Source organism: Cryptomeria japonica, chromosome 2, assembly GCF_030272615.1.
Source record: "Cryptomeria japonica chromosome 2, Sugi_1.0, whole genome shotgun sequence".
Taxonomy (NCBI): Eukaryota; Viridiplantae; Streptophyta; class Pinopsida; order Cupressales; family Cupressaceae; genus Cryptomeria; species Cryptomeria japonica.
In genome coordinates this window covers 459,822,883-459,842,216 of record NC_081406.1, presented here as the reverse complement: position 1 = coordinate 459,842,216, position 19,334 = coordinate 459,822,883, and positions in this window count along the sequence as shown.

The window sequence follows — 19,334 nt, the reverse complement described above, 5'->3', positions numbered from 1 at the left end:
TGAAACTCATTTAGAATCCAATCCTGCATTGTGTGGGATTGGATCTTGTGGGTTTCAGCCCCTCTTTTGAATGTAAAGTCTCTCCTAAGTGAAAACCATCAACCCTAGTGACCTCCCTTCTCTCTCCTTGGAGTTGGGGAGGGGAGAACATCTAGGGTTCGATTTTTCCGCTTTACATTTTGGTGAACCCGACGTGAACATCCTAATTCTGATTGTTCATGGTTAGATCTGAAAAATTTGCTTCCTTAATTACATTTCCATGTTTGATCTTTTGCAAATTTTAGAGGCTAATTGCATAAAAACCCTAAAATTTTCTTTTTAGTAATTAAGCTTGTGAAATGTTTAATTGTTAATTCTTGTTTCAGATCTACCCTTCTATTGCAAATTGTCAATTCATATTTGTGCTTTAATTCTGAAAATTAAGTGGTTAAGTGTCAAAATTCTAATTTTTAAAACCTTCTTGGTTCAACCTTTGACTGATAATTTCACTAATCAAAACACCTCCAAATCGGCTGTAACTTTGGATTCCGCAGTAAAATCACAATATCTCTCATCCCTGAAAATTTGGAAAAAAGTTGCGAGGACCGTGTGCACCCCGAGTGCCATCGTCCCCGACATTTTTTTTGAAATTTCAGGAGCTAGATCTTACTGTATTTTTCTGCTAAAATCCAGAATTTTGGCTGATTTTATCAATTCTAACACTTTCAAAATCAAAGTCAAAGTTGGTCTAGTGATTGCTTGGATAAAGGCTTATAATCATTCAAAAATTGTTGAAATTAAAATTCATATCAAAATTGTGTTCCTTACAGTCCTAAATCTGAAAAGTGTGTTGGCATTCATTCGAAATTTCAGTGCTTTATTCAAATTTTTACAATTTGTGACTTTTGAAATTAAGTGTTTAATTGCGGCAACCTTGATTTCCACTTTCAAAATTGAATTTTGCATGAAATTGAGTCAACTTTTAAATTTCAAAGCTTGCATTGCTTTCAATATTCCCTCTAAAATCATAAAATTCAAAATTTCAGTTTCCCTCTCTTTTTTCAAAATTCAAATTCTGCATTTTTCAACAATCTTGGTAGGGTTCAATTTTGAGATTGCAACTTTAATTTGGCCTATCTACAGATCATAAAATCACTCAATTTTTTCAGATTAGCTTTAAAATCATCATAACTTTCATCCCTGAAAATTTTGAAAAAAGTTGCGAGGACCGTGTGCACACCGTTCGCCACGGTCCCTAACATTTTTTCCGAAATTTTGGGAGATTGTCCAGATTATATTTAATAGCTTAAATCTAGGAGATTGGCTGATTTTATTGAAATTTGCTACCTATAAAATTCAAAATCTTCTCTCTCTCTTTAGTGCATGAGTTTTACAACAATAAGCCCTACTTACACTATTCCTGTTAGACGAAGCCTTAGAATTAAGTCTTTCCAAGGTTTAATTACTGAGGAGATGGAACCTAATTTGAATGGCCTTTTTAACGAGGACATGGGTAATTCCTCTAATCCTCTTAATGATGAAGAAGCTCTCCATGAGGTTTCTGCAGAACAACTTTCAAAATTGGATAACCAATTTGATGATTTTCGACAATGGATGTCTCAAGAATACCCTGATAGTCAAGCTCTTTCATTAATTGAGGGTCTAAAACGTATGGTTCAAAGTGATAAGAATGGAATTGATATTTTGCGTGGTATTGCACACATTGTGGATTCGAATGCGATGCCTATGAAGAGTTGTACTAAAACTTTAGGTTATACACAACCTCCTACTCAAGTTAATCATTCTATTCCTTTGACAACTTCTATTGCTAGTATACCTACTTTTACATCAATTATAATGACTACTTCGATACAAGACATTCCACCTATGATCACCAGTCATGGGGGCAATCCTTCTTCTTCAATCAACCCTCTTCCTTCATTCAATCTGACTTCTTCATTCATTCCTTCAATGAGTGTTCCTATTACATCTCCACAAATGAACATGACGCAAGGGGGCAATTCATTCAACCCTTCCATTCCTCCTTGTAGTGTTCCTCCTTTCCAATCATCTCCTATGACTAGCTATCATAGTGTCCCACCACCTTACTCTCAATCAATACCTTCTTTCAATAACATAATACCTCCATCACAATCTAACACGTCTAATATGAACTCTTCGACTGAAGCGACCATTAACAATATTGCGCAGACTATCTCTTCTTTACAGCAACAAATTGCCTCTATGAATCAATCTAAGTTTAGTGTGCCCACATTTGATGTTGTGAGCCCACTTTCTCTTGACATTGTTTGAGCTATCCCCCCTAAACATGTTGAAATTCCGCATTTGGAGCTTTATAATGGTAAGGGTGATCCTCTAACACATGTTAAGACCTTTCAAACAATATGTACCGATTTTGCTTATGACCAAAGGTTGCTTGCAAAACTGTTTACTAGAACATTAAGAGATAAAGCCCTACAATGGTATTGCTTGTTGCCTTCCTATTCTATTACTTCTTTCGAATAACTTGCCAATTCTTTTATTCAACAATTTCAAAACAATATAAGTCCTAAAGTTACTTTGATTGATTTAATGCATTGTAAACAAGGTGTTAAAGAAAAAGTGATTGATTTCATTGGTAGATATAAGCATTTGTATGCTCAAATTTCTTTTCCAGTACCTAACAATGATATTCAAAGAATCTTTATTTCTAATTTACAAAAAGATATTAGAGAAAAACTTCTGTTTTCTGAGTTTACTTCTTTCCAACAGTTGTGCGCAACTCTTCACAATTATCAATTGACTGTGAGTCAAATGGAACAAGCAAATCCTATGGCTCCGAGTGATAAGGGTGATAGTAGTCAACAACCATTTGGGAAGTTTAAACCGAACAGAGAGTCCATTAAATTCAATGAAAACATCATCAACAACAATGTGAATGCAGCATCAGGTGTGCCTCCTATTTCTAAGTTTTTCAAGAAAGAAAGAAAGTTTACTCCTTTGAATGAATCATTGCATAGTATTATGAATAAGTTATTGGAACAAAATGTGCTTACTCTTCCTCCTATAAAGCAAATAGATCCTACAAAGATTAATTCACCCTATTTTGATAACAAATCTTTTTGTCAATTTCATCGTCAACCTGGGCATGATACTGAAAAATGTTTTTCTTTAAAGGGTAAAATTCAAGATTTGATTGATAATAATACTATCTCTGTTTCTGGTGTGAATGATAAAGGCAACACATCTGTAGCTCCTCCTAACCAAAATCTTAAGATTTTTACTGATCCATTACCTTCTCATACCTCTAATGTGATTGATACTAATGATTCCTCTGTCTCACCTAATGATCTTGTGTCTATGACTCCGAATGTGATTAACTTTGTGGAGCAGCAGAAAATCCCTAAAGAACCTTCCATCACATTTGATTCCAGTGAAACTATTAGGGCACCTGATGGTCCTTTATATATAGTTGCAAAAGTCAAGAATACACCTTGTCGTGGAGTGCTTATTGATCCTTCTTGCATGGTTAATGTCATTACTGAAGAATTTCTTTTTACTTTGCAATTGAATCAAGTGATCTATGATGAAACAAATGTGGTTGTGAAACTATTTGATGCATTTTCTTCTCCTGCAATTGGTTCTATTACATTACCTATTGAGGTCCATAACAAATCCCTTAATGTGAACTTTGCTATTATTCCATCATCCGAACAATTTCGTGTGAAGCTAGGCTATCCTTGGCTATCTTCCATGAAAGCTATTGCTTCTCCTATTCACAAGTGTTTGAAATTTCCCCATAATGGTGAAATTGTTACTATCAATCATAGTCTCTTTAAACTACCTGAAAGAACTTCTAGCATTCCTATTGATTATTTTTGGCCTAAACAATTTCAATCTCTTCCACCGCGAAGTGATCATCTTTTCAAATCTTATCAAAAGTGGAAAAAAGATATGATCCTATCTCTAAGTGAACCTAGAACACCCAAACTTGATATTCCTATCATTCTTGAGAAGGAAGTTCTTCCTTTGAAAGATAAAACTAATGTCTTTCCTCAAGAAGATTCCCAACCCATCCCTATGGATGTGACTATGTCTATATCTAATAAACTTCCTAAAAGTAGACCTATCCCTCCTCTTCATGATGGACTTGGTCTCCTTCCTAAACCAAATATTCCTCCCTTATATGGAGCAGTTCGTCCTCCTTCCTCTTATAGAGAGAAGAGATCTTCCTCTTCTCCTATTATTCAACCTAAGAGACCACAACCTAAACACCCAAGTGATAAGGATGAGAACATTCCTCCTCCTCAATCTTCTCAACTTCCTACAAAGACTAGACGGAATCGTTCTGCACGTGAACGCCGATGAAAGCGTCATCTTAGAGCTCAGGCAGCTGCTTTTCAAACTTTGCAATCCTCAAAAACACCTTCAGTTAGTATTATTCCATTTTCTCCTCAGCCGAAAATTGAGCCAAAAACTCCTAGACATAAGATGCATGATGGTCTTGATCCTGTGCGAGTTAAAGATCCTATTTTTATAAATCTTGATGATGATATAGATGAAAATGTTATTCATGATGAAAATGTTACTCCTCTTTCTTTTGATAGTGAATATGAATATGTTGATGTTGATAACCATTTATCTAACGAATTTTCTAAAGCACTTATCCTAGCTCCTAGACAAGAACAACGTGGCTTGGAACATGAACATAGCCCTTGTTTGGATCTTGTGATAGCTCCATCTGCTGTGTTGGATGTTCCTCCTCTAGCGTGTTTCCTGCCTTCCCGAAATATTGATCATCAAGATCGGGGGGTAGATGACGTGCTAGACTAGTTCATTAGCATAGCAGACTCTCTCCTCCTCTCTTGATCTCTTTTGTTACTTCTTCTATGTGTTATTCTCATTCTTTTATTTGTTGTCCTTAGTGTTGTCTACTTGAGGACGATGCAAAGCATTGAGATCTCTCTTGGTCTCTCTCATGTTGACTCAAAAGACACGTGCTCCCTTCTTCTAGGTGACCTTCCTTGATTATGGAATGAAGAACAATTATGCATACATACATATGATATACATGAATTATCATATAGCATACTGACCCCGAGGAAAGCGAAGTCACCTTGTGCTTTGTGTTTTGTGTCTATTATCCTTGGGCTTATCTCACACTTGGGGGTAAATCCCTGTGATAACATGCTCCTTTCCCTTCTCATTTCTTATGTGTATCACTACTTTAAAGCAATCACCCCCGGTGAGGCATGTGCGATCTCTTTAACGTAGGGGGGCATACACTCCGTTCATATCTTTTCAAGATACTTGAAAATTTCTTGGCGAATTTAGCTTTGCCTTGAAAATTTTTGGTATTTTTCTTGCATGACTCATAGTGAGGGAACCTTACTACTGACAGTCATGGTTCACCCTCGTGATCTTCCCTTTTACTTTGTCAATCGAAGTCGTAAGATCCTTAGTCCACTGGGGGCTTGGTGTATCTTGCCTCCTTGACGTGGTGAAAGTCTTTCAATGTTGTTTCCTTGTACTTTACCGGAAGTATGGGCGTACGCTTATACTCCCGCTAAAGTGGGGGCTAAATGTAGCATCCTAAAATTGTGACAGTTGTAATTTCGATTGCATTTGGGTCTTCACGATGGCGGTGCAACGTTGAACTTGAATGGAGACCCCGAAACCTGCTTGCGACATCTTTCTGCACCTTGGCCTGATCCTTCCTTGCACCCTGCTGTCTCGGGAGGTGGGACCATGGCACCTAGTCCCCTAGTCCTTCAGGACCATGGCACCTAGTGCCCTGGTCCCCAAGGACCATGGCGCCCAGCGCTATGGTCCCTGGCCCTATTTTGGGCCCGGTCTCTTGTTGGGCATCGGGTCTTTAAGTTTGCAATTCAGAAAACAATGCTTCTAGGTCGGCCTAAGGTTAGAAAAATCAGTCTCTCAACCCTAATTGACAAGTATATAAACTACTTTTCCTCTCCTAGAAAGGAAGGAAGGAAATAAGCAAGGGCAAGAGGCGGAAGCAATATTCAAACATTCAAACATTCAAGCATTCAAGCATTCCTTCAAACAATTGAGCATTCTAAGTCTCCATTCAAGGCTAAGTGTTGCATTCAAGACAAGGATTCAACCATTGAAGAGGAGATCACTTACAACCCATTACATACAACATACATTACACCTTTGCATGTAAGAATACGAACATTCTTACAACAAGGTATCAGTACTTGTTTACATTACAGACATTCACATTTACAGCATTCTCATTTCTTGGTTAATTCCAAAACTGGGGTTTGACCTAAAGGCAAACCCCTAATCCCTAACCCCCCAATCATCCTCTCTTTTCTGTGTGTAGGTTGCAGGTACGCGGCTATAATTGAAGATCTGGAATCCTTGTGCAGAGACGAACAGATCCCCCTTCATTTCGTGGATTTTTCGGAGGACCGTGTGCACTCCGGGAGCCATCATCCCGACAACGTTCGCTCAAATTTGCAGAACAACACCGTCTCGACATTTTACTGCTAATTCCAGGTCCACAGCTTCATCCCGTATCCCTATCTCTGTTTATAAGTGAATCTTTCTTACTTTACATGCATTCCTAGTTCAATCATTCTATCTACATTCTTTACAAAAGAGGGTATCCTTGATGTCTTAACCCTTGAAACTCATTTAGAATCCAATCCTGCATCGTGTGGGATTGGATTTTGTGGGTTTCAACCCCTCTTTTGAATGTAAAGTCTCTCCTAAGTGAAAACCATCAACCCTAGTGACCTCCCTTCTCTCTCCTTGGAGTTGGGGAGGGGAGAACAACTAGGGTTTGATTTTTCCGCTTTACAAGTTGTGACTTGAACTTTAATTTAAGATTAGAAATTATGTAAATTTTTAGGTCCAAACTAATCCCCCCCCCCACTTCTACCCTTCCCCCCCTCCCCTCTCATTCCTGTGGTGTGTTCAACAAGGAGATGGTATGAGAACAATGCTTTTCAATAACTCAAATAAAAATGAATAGACATTTATAGATAAAATATATACATATCCAATCTTGAATATATGAATATTTAGGTTCAACTCCTATTGTAAGGATAATGACAAGACCTTGACTATATACACAAAATTAATACTTATTAAATTTTATAATGAGATATTGCATAGTTTCTTAGGCTCAAAAAGGTATTATAAAATAATTTAGTGGCTAAAACCCGAATTTTATTACCAATGTAGTAAGCTCCAACATTAAAAGTTATAAACTTTATCTAATGCCCTAAAGACACAACATACATTTCTAATCTTAAAAATGTTATAGTTAATATTGGTTAGATTATCTAATGACATCCAAAATTAATTATTGATCTTGTTTTATTGTCATCTATCACTCATGCACAACTATCATGTGGACATTACATTGACTATAATCATTTGTGCTCTATCTTTTTGCTATTATGTGCAAACAATGTGGTTTTATCAATCATGAAGAACTCGTGGCACTATTTATGCCATTGCATGATCTTACCTCTTCCACACACAATCTAAAGCTTACTTACAAAACTTCATAAATTGTATAATTTTACTTTCCAAAAGCATGCCCTTACACCAATAGAAAAATGAACATCACTATATCAAGTGCCTAATATTGCAAATGTAAGCCAATTGAAGTTTTGTACTAGAATGTACCTTTAAGTGTTAGCTTGATAATGGATGATAATTGATAGAAGAAAGTTAACTTTAGATTGATTTATGATGTGATTGAATGACACGCATATGCAAATAAAGAGAAGAATTTTTTCAATGTTCTATCCAAACATTCTTGAATAATGTGAAAATGTCTTAGGATGAAATTTTAAAATATGTACATACTCGATATATGAAATTAAAATTTGGCATTCATATAAGTGAGTAATGGTTGGATCTGAGAATTATTAGATTTGAAATATGAAAATTTGTTTTTTTTTTTTTGATCGATAAAAGGTCGAGGCCAAAGAATTTTATTAATTTTTAAAAAATAGATAGAATTACATTTACACCTCCATTCGGTGTGGGCATCGGTACAAAAGAATGGAGGGAAGAAAACCTCTGGTCTAGCCCAGATCCCTCAAGGATCAGAAAAAATTAAGAATGCGATACAAAATGGAGATACAAGATCACAAAGGGAACTTGTCCAAAATAATGAAGATTGTCTGTAGAAATCCTTTGTATAATTTTATTGATGATGACTAAGCTATTCAAGTAAGAAATAACATGATTCTAAACAAGAAAATAAAATATACTATTTTAATCAACTAAATTTTAAATTAATAAATACATAAAAATAATCAAATCATATGCTAAAATGATACAAACAAAGCATTGAAATAAAATACTATAAAACTATATAAATATCACTCTACACATATATAAAACAAGATAACTTGTATAGTAATATCCCACAATTATAATGTTGAATGAACTTAGTATAATTGTGAATACAAAACCACACATTTATTGTAAAGGTCAACAATATTCCTACTTTGACAAAACAAGTAATTGTCTATTGAAATATCTTACTTGAATGATAAAATTTATTGTCTATGGAAATTTCTTATCTGAATAATGAAAGTATGATCTAATTTGGGTTCGATTTTTTTTTTCATTTAAATTTTTGGGTTTACTTTTACGAATGCATGTTTAATAATATCCCTATTTTTACACCAAGGGTGTTGATCACCTTGAAGATTTATCTATGATAAAAAGAGAATACATGATCTAGTGATGGCACTATTAAGGTATGTTCTTGAGTAGTACCCCATAATCAAGAAGTTATATGGTCAAATCCAATAGTTGTAATCATTAGTTGCCTATAATTTTGATTTTAGTAGTTTTTATACTTTGTGTGTTGTGCTAAAGCACATTAGACAATAAAAAGGGTATATTTTTATTAGTACCCTAGGTATTTTATGGTAGAAAGAAGAACTAAGAAATAATTAACCATGATGCCTCATTATGTTTTAAAGCCACTCATTAATGGAGACTAGACGTACATGGTCACTCTTGTGGTAACTATTGATATCATAGTAGATTTATAAATACCAAATAATGGCTATTATACGAGTGGAGAATGATAGCTATTGACTTTTTAGGTGTTTCAACTATCAACTTGTGCTTGGCCTCATTAGAGATGTTGTAGGTCTCTATATACGTAAACAAAAGTCTAATTAATTCAATAGATAAGGTCATGTAGAAGGAATTTGATTAGCATGTATAGAACATACTATTTATAATAGCCAACTCTCTATAATGTATGAAAAATACAAGGCATAAAACGAATTCAATAGTTGATAAGAATTTGATCTAGAGTAGATTTGTTAGCCACATCTGTGCAAAAATGGTATTAAGATTTGAGACTAATACTAATAGGCCCTAGAGATTGTTACATGGTCATTTTGTAGAGAATTTAAAAATGCGTGATCTTTATAATCTTGTATAAAATTTCATATTATTTGGTTTACAAGCTATCAATGTTATGTTTAATAGCTAGATAATATAGACCTTCTGTTGAGTTTGGATCAATATTGCTCACATGTAATTAAGTTATATTTTATCTTCAAAGAAATTCCTAGTATTTTAATATTCACTCATGAACATTAATGCGTATAGTATGTAATACATCAAAGTCAAACAATTGACTTGGATATGAACATATTGTTTCATAATTTAGGACTAAGGTAAGATATTAATCATTGATGCATAGAAATTAAAATTTTAAGGAACACATCAAAACTTTATTATTAAGAGACAAAGCTTAATTCATGTTTAGGTTTAAAGACCTTCATCATAAGCTTAGTTTTAAGAATATATTAGACCCTTTTAATATTTATCTCCATTTGCCTCATGTTTGAAGATGTTACGACCCTATAATGACATTTTATCTATTTTTTTTATATTATAGACTCTGACTTCACACCTGCCATTTAATTTGGGTAGTTTCTAAAGCCTGTTCAACAAATCCATTTTGTTAATCCCCTACAATCAAGGGGTTGAGAAATTATTTCTTTGAGGCAATCTATTAAATAATTCATATTCCTTCTCTACACTTACAATTTTTTGTATACACGGACCTGCAAGGGCATTTTCAACTACATGTAACAAAATTAATGTAAAGACGTAAATTGAGCTAACTTCAAATAATAGCCGAAATACTCTTTATTCTTAAATAAACTCAGAAATCAATTAATAAATCTATTTCATTCCATTTTTCCATCCATAGCTTCATTTGATCATTCCATTTAGATCGTAATAAACACGAAATTTCTATAAAAGATAAATATTCTTTATTCAAAAAAATTGATAAAAGTAGTATTTCGATCATACAATACTTACGCATTTCAAGTTGTCGCAAGTTCAATAATGAAATAATACAAAGTAAAGGGTGAGATGCGTCCGTTGATTTGCAACCCAAGCTATCGCCAATGCAATCTTTAGCATGAAGACGAGAACAAGATTTAGGCGCTTTTTCCGCACAACCCTGAAGCTTACGCTTCCCCGGAATTCTTGGTCAATCAAGAATACCCGACCCTGCATGAATTGCTTAGCAAAAGAAATTCGAAAGGCAAGATGAAATCTGGTGCGTGCCTAGATGATAAAAGCATTTTCATTTTTCTAACTCTTTTAAGAAACAAGCATTCATTATCAATCTAGGATATGGTAGAGAGTATAAAATAAAAGAATTCCATTATTTCAATGGTTAATTCAATTTGATTACTCGGCCGAGTATAATGCCATGCACAGCAAAAATAGATAGTTGGAAAAGCAACTATTCTCTCTATAATCCACATTCGGCACCCGTCCTGGAAGGTAACTTTCCACAAACACAAGCCTATCTAGCTTTGTTCACATAATCTAGAATAAATTCATACAGAAGACAGTCTTTCACCTTTCAATTCTACCTTCCTATTTCTTGCAAGATAAAATACTATTCTAAGAAGACAATCTTTTGTTTGAATAGAAATTGATAGAGCAAATCTTTTACTACAATCAATCCTATCTGACAGGAAACAATATTTTATGGATAATCAAATATACATTTAAAAGAAAAAATTCTTTTCCTTCTATCTTTCAAGCAATTTTAAAAACAAGATTAAAAATATTAAGAAGGTGTATCACATGTATGTATCTTACATATAAATTGAATAAAATGAGTACACATTCTTTTATTCAATTATCAAAACATAGCATAAACATTTATTTAATTAAAAAGGAGTGGTTGGTGTTAATATTGTTTAAAATCTGCAAACCGTTGTCTAAGTTCCTTTTTACCACGTCAACTCCTTTTATAATATGCATGCCTTGCATTTATCCTACATCTTGGTGTCACTTTCTACATAGTCGGTGTTTGTTGCAACGTGGAGTAGGTCTTGCAACGTGGTGGAGTTTTAATTTAAATGGGAGGAGGGGTGGTCGGTGGTAATACCGACCCCTCCCTTTAATTAAGGGGGGTGGTCAATATTACTATCGACCACCCTTGTTATTGTTTATTATTATTATTTTAAACAACTAACCCGCCACCACTATCGTTCGCTATTATTTTTTTATAATTTGTTTTACTTTTACTTTTAGTTCTTTTTTATATTATATATATATATATAATATTAAATTTGATAACATGTTCTTTAATAAACCCTTTTTCTATAATTAAATATATATATCGGATTTTCATTAAATAATTTAATTTCATAAATCTATTTACATATACAATAGTTACATACATATCTACAAGTTCATGATCGCATTATTATTAGAATTCATATACACATATAATGTATATATATTTTGAATCTCAAATGAATACGTATATGTATAAACAAAATTCCTGACGAAATCAAATTTCACAATAATTGGGTATTTATAACTATATAGATATACATGTATATGGTTAAATCAATTTCTCATATACATATATATTTTATACTATTGTCCAATTTACAAAAGTAAACTCATAGGTAAATTTTTTTCATACATTTATACATATCTAAAGAGAACATAAAACCTAGGGTCGATATTCATTTTCGAATCATCTACACATTTTATCTCTTTTAACAATACGGCATAATATTTCACAATCACGCACACAACTTAGATTTAATTCAAACACTACTCACATCATGTATAAATATTTAAATCAATCTACTTCTCATTCCAAATTCATCATTTCAATTTGAACAAGCACTCAAATAAGGTCATTTAAATCATCCATATTTTCAAGATGCAAATATAAATCCTAATGTGGTGTGTGAGAGATTACATCTATCCTAACAAAATACAAGAGCTAAGGCAACTCTACCTGAACCCTGTTCTCGCCTTCATCATTGTTCACCTGTTCCTGCATTCACTTTGTACTCAATCGCTCATTAGCAATGACGATCCCAATTTAGAATAAAAATTATTACTGATCATTCAATTGTATTTAAATCATATCACTACATTTGATATCCTTTCTTATTTCATAAACAGTTCTATTTCATTTCAATTTCATTTGAAAAATAAACATTATTTTCTGAATTAAATAATTATGGAAAAATAGGGTTCATGACAATTAATCCTATGTAGTTTGTCTTGTGATGGATGTTAATACCTTTCTCCAATGCTCCCACTTGCCTTTTGAAATATGGAATTGTCACACTGATATCTAGTGAATGGACATTTTTTTATAATTTTTTGTTACATAATTTTTTTTAGTTAATTTTTGAAGATAGAGTAATTGTAATTTGGACAGAAGCATATTTTGTAATGCATAACTCCTTTTTGATGCATTTGAATTAGCTTCTTCTTTTTGTGTTGAGATGAGGATATCAATACCTAGGGAAAATATATTTTTGCACAATTTTTATTTTCTATTTTTCAAATTCTCCACATGTGTGAAACACATCCTTAATTTTCGATGAAAAACCTAAATTCATAAGAAATAAAACATAAATATATTAATGAAATTAAATATATTAAAAATTATACTATTTGGAAAGCTTATAATAAGGACTAAATACTTTAAAACTCAAAACTTGTAAATGAATTGATTTGACCCCCAAAACCTAATGTAAAGGTGGGCTTTAATCAACATTTTGATAGTTGCGAAGGAGACTCCATTGCGGGTATGATTTAGAAGTAGAGAGACTCTATCCAAGAAATTTTCATCTAAGAGCCTTTGATCTAACTCTCCTCAATTAATTACTTCAAATGGGACCTCTTCTAGCTTAATTCACTATATTTTCTTAAAAAATGTATGATTTCAACAAAAATCAAGATGTACCAAAAAGTGTAACCAAGTATTGTGGGGTCACCCCATTGTGAATTTATGTGTGTGTGACAATTTCCTTTGTGTACACGTCACTATTTTATGTGAATGTGGCATAGCAACCTGCAATTGCATTACCAATTAAAGAAAATGTAGTGAAGATTCCATGAATGCAGCACATAAAACTTGCAACTTGAAAGATTTAAAAACCCACAGAATAGATTTAATTAATGCATGATTTCACATCAGGTTCATCAATTGTAACGAATGTAAATTGTGAAACATGTAATAGATCAAATGAGAAACCAAAAACTCAAATCAACTACTAAATTCTCAATCGCGATCAATGTAAGAGTAAAAAATAAAAATCAATAACAAAGTAAACCCAATGTCAAATTCATGAAAGAGACTTCCATTGCTCTCCTTCTTTTTGTGTTATATGTGATGGCTCTCAAAATTGTCAAACTTTTCCTACAACATGATAACAAAAAAATTTGAAGACTATGATTATTGATGAATGATAATTAGGGTTTCTTTTATAGATTTCATGATATTGATCAACAATTCACATTAAAATAGCAACAAAATTATCAATGGTTGAGGATTGTTGACACAATTTGAGTCAGAGTTGATTTCTCCTGTGAGTCAGACTGACTGATTAGCCAATTGGCTTGATTGATATATTGGGATAGATGACTAGGCTATTATCTAAATTGATTGGGAGTGAGGCAAATTAATTGGCTCGATCAAAAAAAGGTGATTATGAGTTGAAGTGGAAGTCGGTGGTAGTTAATGGGAGGGAATAATTAGCCATTTTAAACATATCTTGTAGGAGAAATAATTAAAATAAATATTTTATCTCTTTTGGAAGAAATTGATTTTTGAAATGGGATGGACAATTAAATAAATCGGTAAATTAAATAATTTGAAATAATTGTTTGATTGTGAGAAATTGATAGGAAGAGATATTTAATTGTAGATTATTTAATTAAATGGGATGAGGGGGTTAATTAAATAATAAAAATATCCAATTAATATTACAATAAAATAAGATGATTAAATAATTAAAAATTATTTAATTATGAGAAGAGAGGGAAATTTAATTTTTAAATTTAGAATAGGAAAATAAAGTTGGATGAATTAAATATTTTTTAAATTATTTAATTAGTTAAGAGGAAAAATTAGTAAAAGTGGCATTCACGGGCATTAAGGCAATTCTAGATGTCTACACATATATGTGAAAACATGAATTGTAAAAATTAGGCTGACATGAGTAAGATATTCTTGAATTGATTCAAGTACAATACAATGTTCATCATCATTGATTAGGATACATGCTACTTAATTAGAAAATTAATGTACACCGTGTAGCTTCTATGAATACAAAGGAAACCTTGGACAATATTGAAAATACCATGGGATGGACCATCTTGCCTCTTTCATTTTTTTATATGTCACCAATCTCTTCCACAACACTTATATATGCATCATTTATTAATTGAGACTAGAAAAACCTCATGCCTTTAAAAGCATTTCAAGATAATGAGATAATTGTCAAATTCTTGGAACTCTGCAATGGTATTAAAATGAGAGATCATATAAAATAATTTGAAATCAATCTTGATACCACTATCTATTTTGGGGAAGAGGAAGAGTTCCTTAGTCGTACTTTAAAAAAAAAAAATCCCCTAGAGAAACCCTCTCTAATGTGCTATCAAACATAGAAAAGATCAAAATAAAGATTTGTTTAGTGATGAAAAATTCTTAGAGGCCTTATTACATGAGGAATCCAATCTTCCCCTAGCACTTCCACAATGAAAATATCACTTAGCAATCTTGATTGAAAATAAAAATGACATAAATTTGTTGGTATTTTGATGATGTTTAGTTGTGATTGTCATTGATGGACACACACTTATTTTATGTATGAGTTAATCTCCATCGGTAATATGTGTTGTATTGTTCACACCAGTATTATATGCCATTGAATGAATAGTCTTTGTTTATAGAAGACTATCGATGTTTTGCAAAAAATGCTTTCCGGTCAAAGCATGACTGAAGACCTCAAGCAGTATGAAGACCTCAAGCGGAACAAGGACCCCTAGCGGCAATCAATATTTTTTATCGGAACACTATGTTCTAGTTTACTAGTCTTTGTTTATTGGTATATTGTGAATAAGAAGTAAAATGGTAGAGTGTGATGAGTTATCATCCACCGACACTTTGGCGGTGCTTCTATGTCGTGTTACCAAATGTGTCTAGATGCTTTGAACCTAGGAAATTGTAATCCAATCTCATTGGATCGACATGAAATCAGCTTCCTATTTAAGGACATCATGTCTAGGGTTTTTATAGGAATGAATGTATGTGTGTATGTATGTTGAAGAAGTGGAGTTGTTATAGAAGCATCGTGTAATAGAGATTGAACATGAAAAGGATAGAAGACTGAAGTAATGTTGCAATGCATTAACAAAGAGTTGTCAAGGATCTAATCAAGCATTCTATGCTATTGTCTAGATCATTCACTTGTTGATTACTAATCTCTTTGACAAGTATGAAATCCTTAACCGGGTAGGCCCAGTCAAGCCTTTTGTAAATCCTCTAACAAGGTGGTTCACAGTTGTGAATCTGAAATCCCTTAACAAGGTAGTCTTTAACAGGACTTATCTCCTAACAGAGATCTGGATTCCTAACAAGATCTATTCTGATGAAGAAAATTGTAAGGCCTTAACCGGTCTAACCTTAACCGATCTGACCTTAACCAGTCTGGTTACTATTCTATAGATAGTTGACCTGTGAGTTTTACTCACCGTGGTTTTTCCCATTTGGGTTTCCACATCAAAATATCTTGTGTTATGGTGATTGTGCTTATGTGGGTGAATTCTCTATTTGCTATTTGGCTTGTTTGTGTTTTAATCGGTTTATTGTTTAAACTACTATACTGGTCTGCAGTAAAATTGCTTAAGAGTTTTGTTAAAAGTTTGGGCATAGTAATTCACCCCCGCCACCTCTTAGTATTCATTAAAATTTGGGGATAAAAAATAATCTATATATTTACATCTTAAAATCCTCCAAAAGAACACAGAGTGTCATCAATTTTGCAAAGCACATTTCATATATTTTTATTGGTCCTATGCTAACATGTTTGGATTGGACCCTTCTATTTTGGTTCACCTCCATGCATGGTTTTTTTAATGCTAGGTTTCAATTAAGGAAAACTACATTAGATGCATCCTAAAATTGCCCTAATAGTCAAAGAAGAACTACAAAAACTTTTAAATGTTAACTTCATACTCCCAATTGACTATCTTGAATGGATATCCATTATAATTCATGTCAAAAAAGATAAAAGGAATATGCATATGTATAGCCTTCAAATATGTTATTGCATCTTGCCCAAAAGATGATTTTCATCCTTCCAACATTGGTATAATTATTGATCTCGTAGCTAGTTATAAAATGCTATCACTTGTGGATAGTTTTTTGAGTTGTAATCATATTTGAATTGTTATTATAGACCAACACAAAATTTGTTTCATAATTCCCTTGAGGTATCTTTTTCTATCAAGTGACACCTTTAGATGGATAAATGTGGGAGCTACTTATCAGAGGGCAATGATAGTTACATTTCATGACATGCTCCATAGAAATTGTGGAAGTTTATTTAGATGATATTTCAAATGGAAAAATAGAAAATAAGAGAATACCACTCATGTCCTTGAATTTATATTTGAATCCTTATATATATATATATATATATATATATATATATATATATATATATATATATATATATATATATATATATATATATATATATATATATATATATATGCCTTAATTCCAAGAAATGTATTTTTGGTATAACATCAAAAAAATCTTGAACTTTATTATATCTCAATGATATATAGATGTTTATATTTCTAAGTTTGCAACAATCTATTATCAATCAAACACTCATGAAAAATGAGCTTTCCTATATTTCTATGGAATGGTAATGTTTAGTAGTCATTTTTGTACACAAAAATTGTGACATTACATGCTTAGTCACCAAGCAAATCTCATTTATTAATTGGATCCATTCAAATGCCTCTTATTCAAAAATTCTCTTACAATTAATATGGCTAAGTGGGTAACGTTGTTAGGTGAATTTGACGGTAAGTTTTAAGATAAAAAGAAATTAAAGCATAGGTTTCTATGGATCAATTATTTAAGGCACCTCTTATAGATAATCATCCATTCGTTATAGATAATCTTGATGAATCTATCTTTACTATTGAAGAGCCCTCTATATAGAAGTTATGTCTCGATTGTTCTTGTACTAGTCATGGAGCAAGTGTTTGAATCTTGTTTATACTCAAGCAAATTCCATGTTGAAAGCATTTAGATTTAGCTTTCCATGTTCAAACCATGGTGTTGAATATGAAGCTTTTCTTGTTGGTCTTAATATAACAATTCAATGGAATATCCAACACATCCTTGTTCATGGTTATTCTAAACTAATATTAAAAAAGGTTAATGGTGAATATCAAACAAAATATGGTGAATTGATCACCTACAAATACATGGCAAATAATTTCAAGAATAATTTCTTGCAGATCTAGTTGGAAAAACAATCTAGTTGATGATACTATAGCCATAATTGAATGTGTCTTGGATATGCCATAGAATAGTCGACATTCTAAGTTCTTGTTGAGAAATTATTAATATCCACACAATGTCCCTAATTTTGAACTTATATGATAGCTTAAGTGTCTTTATTCACCCTAGTATCATGATATTTACGCTTACCACCATGGTCAAACTTCACCACCTAACCTTTCACATAAATAACACAAAACTTTCCTCCAATGTACACCATACTTCACTATCCTTGGTGATATTTTATATCAAAGAGGCTTTGATAGTTTGTTACTAAGGTACCGAAATATGGCATAGGCCAATTTCTTTGATAGATTGTTACTAAGACTACAACTTGTTTACACCATATGAAATAGTTTATGGGATAAAATATTTCCTTCCAATTGAGTTTGAACACAATACATTAAGGTAAAAACTTTAATTCATTATGGACTTATTAGCAAGCCAAAAAAAGAGAATGATGCAACTTAATGCTCTTGATTTTATCTTAAGAGAAACCTTCCATCATATTGAGATAGTGAGAAAATATTAAATTAAGTGGAAAGAACTCTTTATCAAGACAAAAATGTTTCAAAAAGGTGAATGGACTCTCCTTTATGACTCACAATATAAGGATCATAAGATCAAGATGCAAACAAGGTGGTTAGGACCATATTAGGTTGATGAAGTATATCTAAATGGTGCGATTCATTTATCCACCATTGAACCAATCTATTTTATTTGGCTGGTCAATGTTCACTAATTAAAGATGTACTAAAGGCATTAAACAGAGATTTTTTAATCGAGTAGTTCAAATCACAAACCACAAACATCAAACATGCAGCATTTCAAAAAGATCTTAAATTTTTCACAGCTGTGATTTTTAATATTATTATTCTCATCTTAATAAAATTCTTTCAATATTAAATTGTAATTTGTTTGGAACATTTTTGGTCATACTAATTCCAATAGTAGTAGAATGCCTAGTTGCTTACACAACCATTAGTCTTGTGTAGTCACAAGTCGTGTGTGCTGACGTTTTTTTCCAAAATTGCACCCATTAAAACCTAAAGCTTTGCGATTACTTATTCTTGATTTTAAATGTTAGTTTGGCCAACGAACAAAACTCAACCCAAAGGTTGACACCTTTTGCTCTTTAGGCTCTGCTAGACCTAAAGCTATCCCTTATCAAAAATGATATATTATTCAGCAACAACAAGCAGATATAAAATAATATGCAAGATTTTCTCAAACTGACAGTGTTCTTGACTATCTCACTTCTTAAATCAAAGAACATGAAAAATCCTAAGCTAACAAAACAAAGAACATAACTGAAAACAAAGTGTTCAAATGATTCATCTTTGAATTCCAATGAATGCTTAGACCTTTGAACAAATAACTACTCAGATCAGTGCTTCAACCGGGCAACAAAGTCAAATACCAAACCATGCAGAGACTCATCATGACACTACAAATT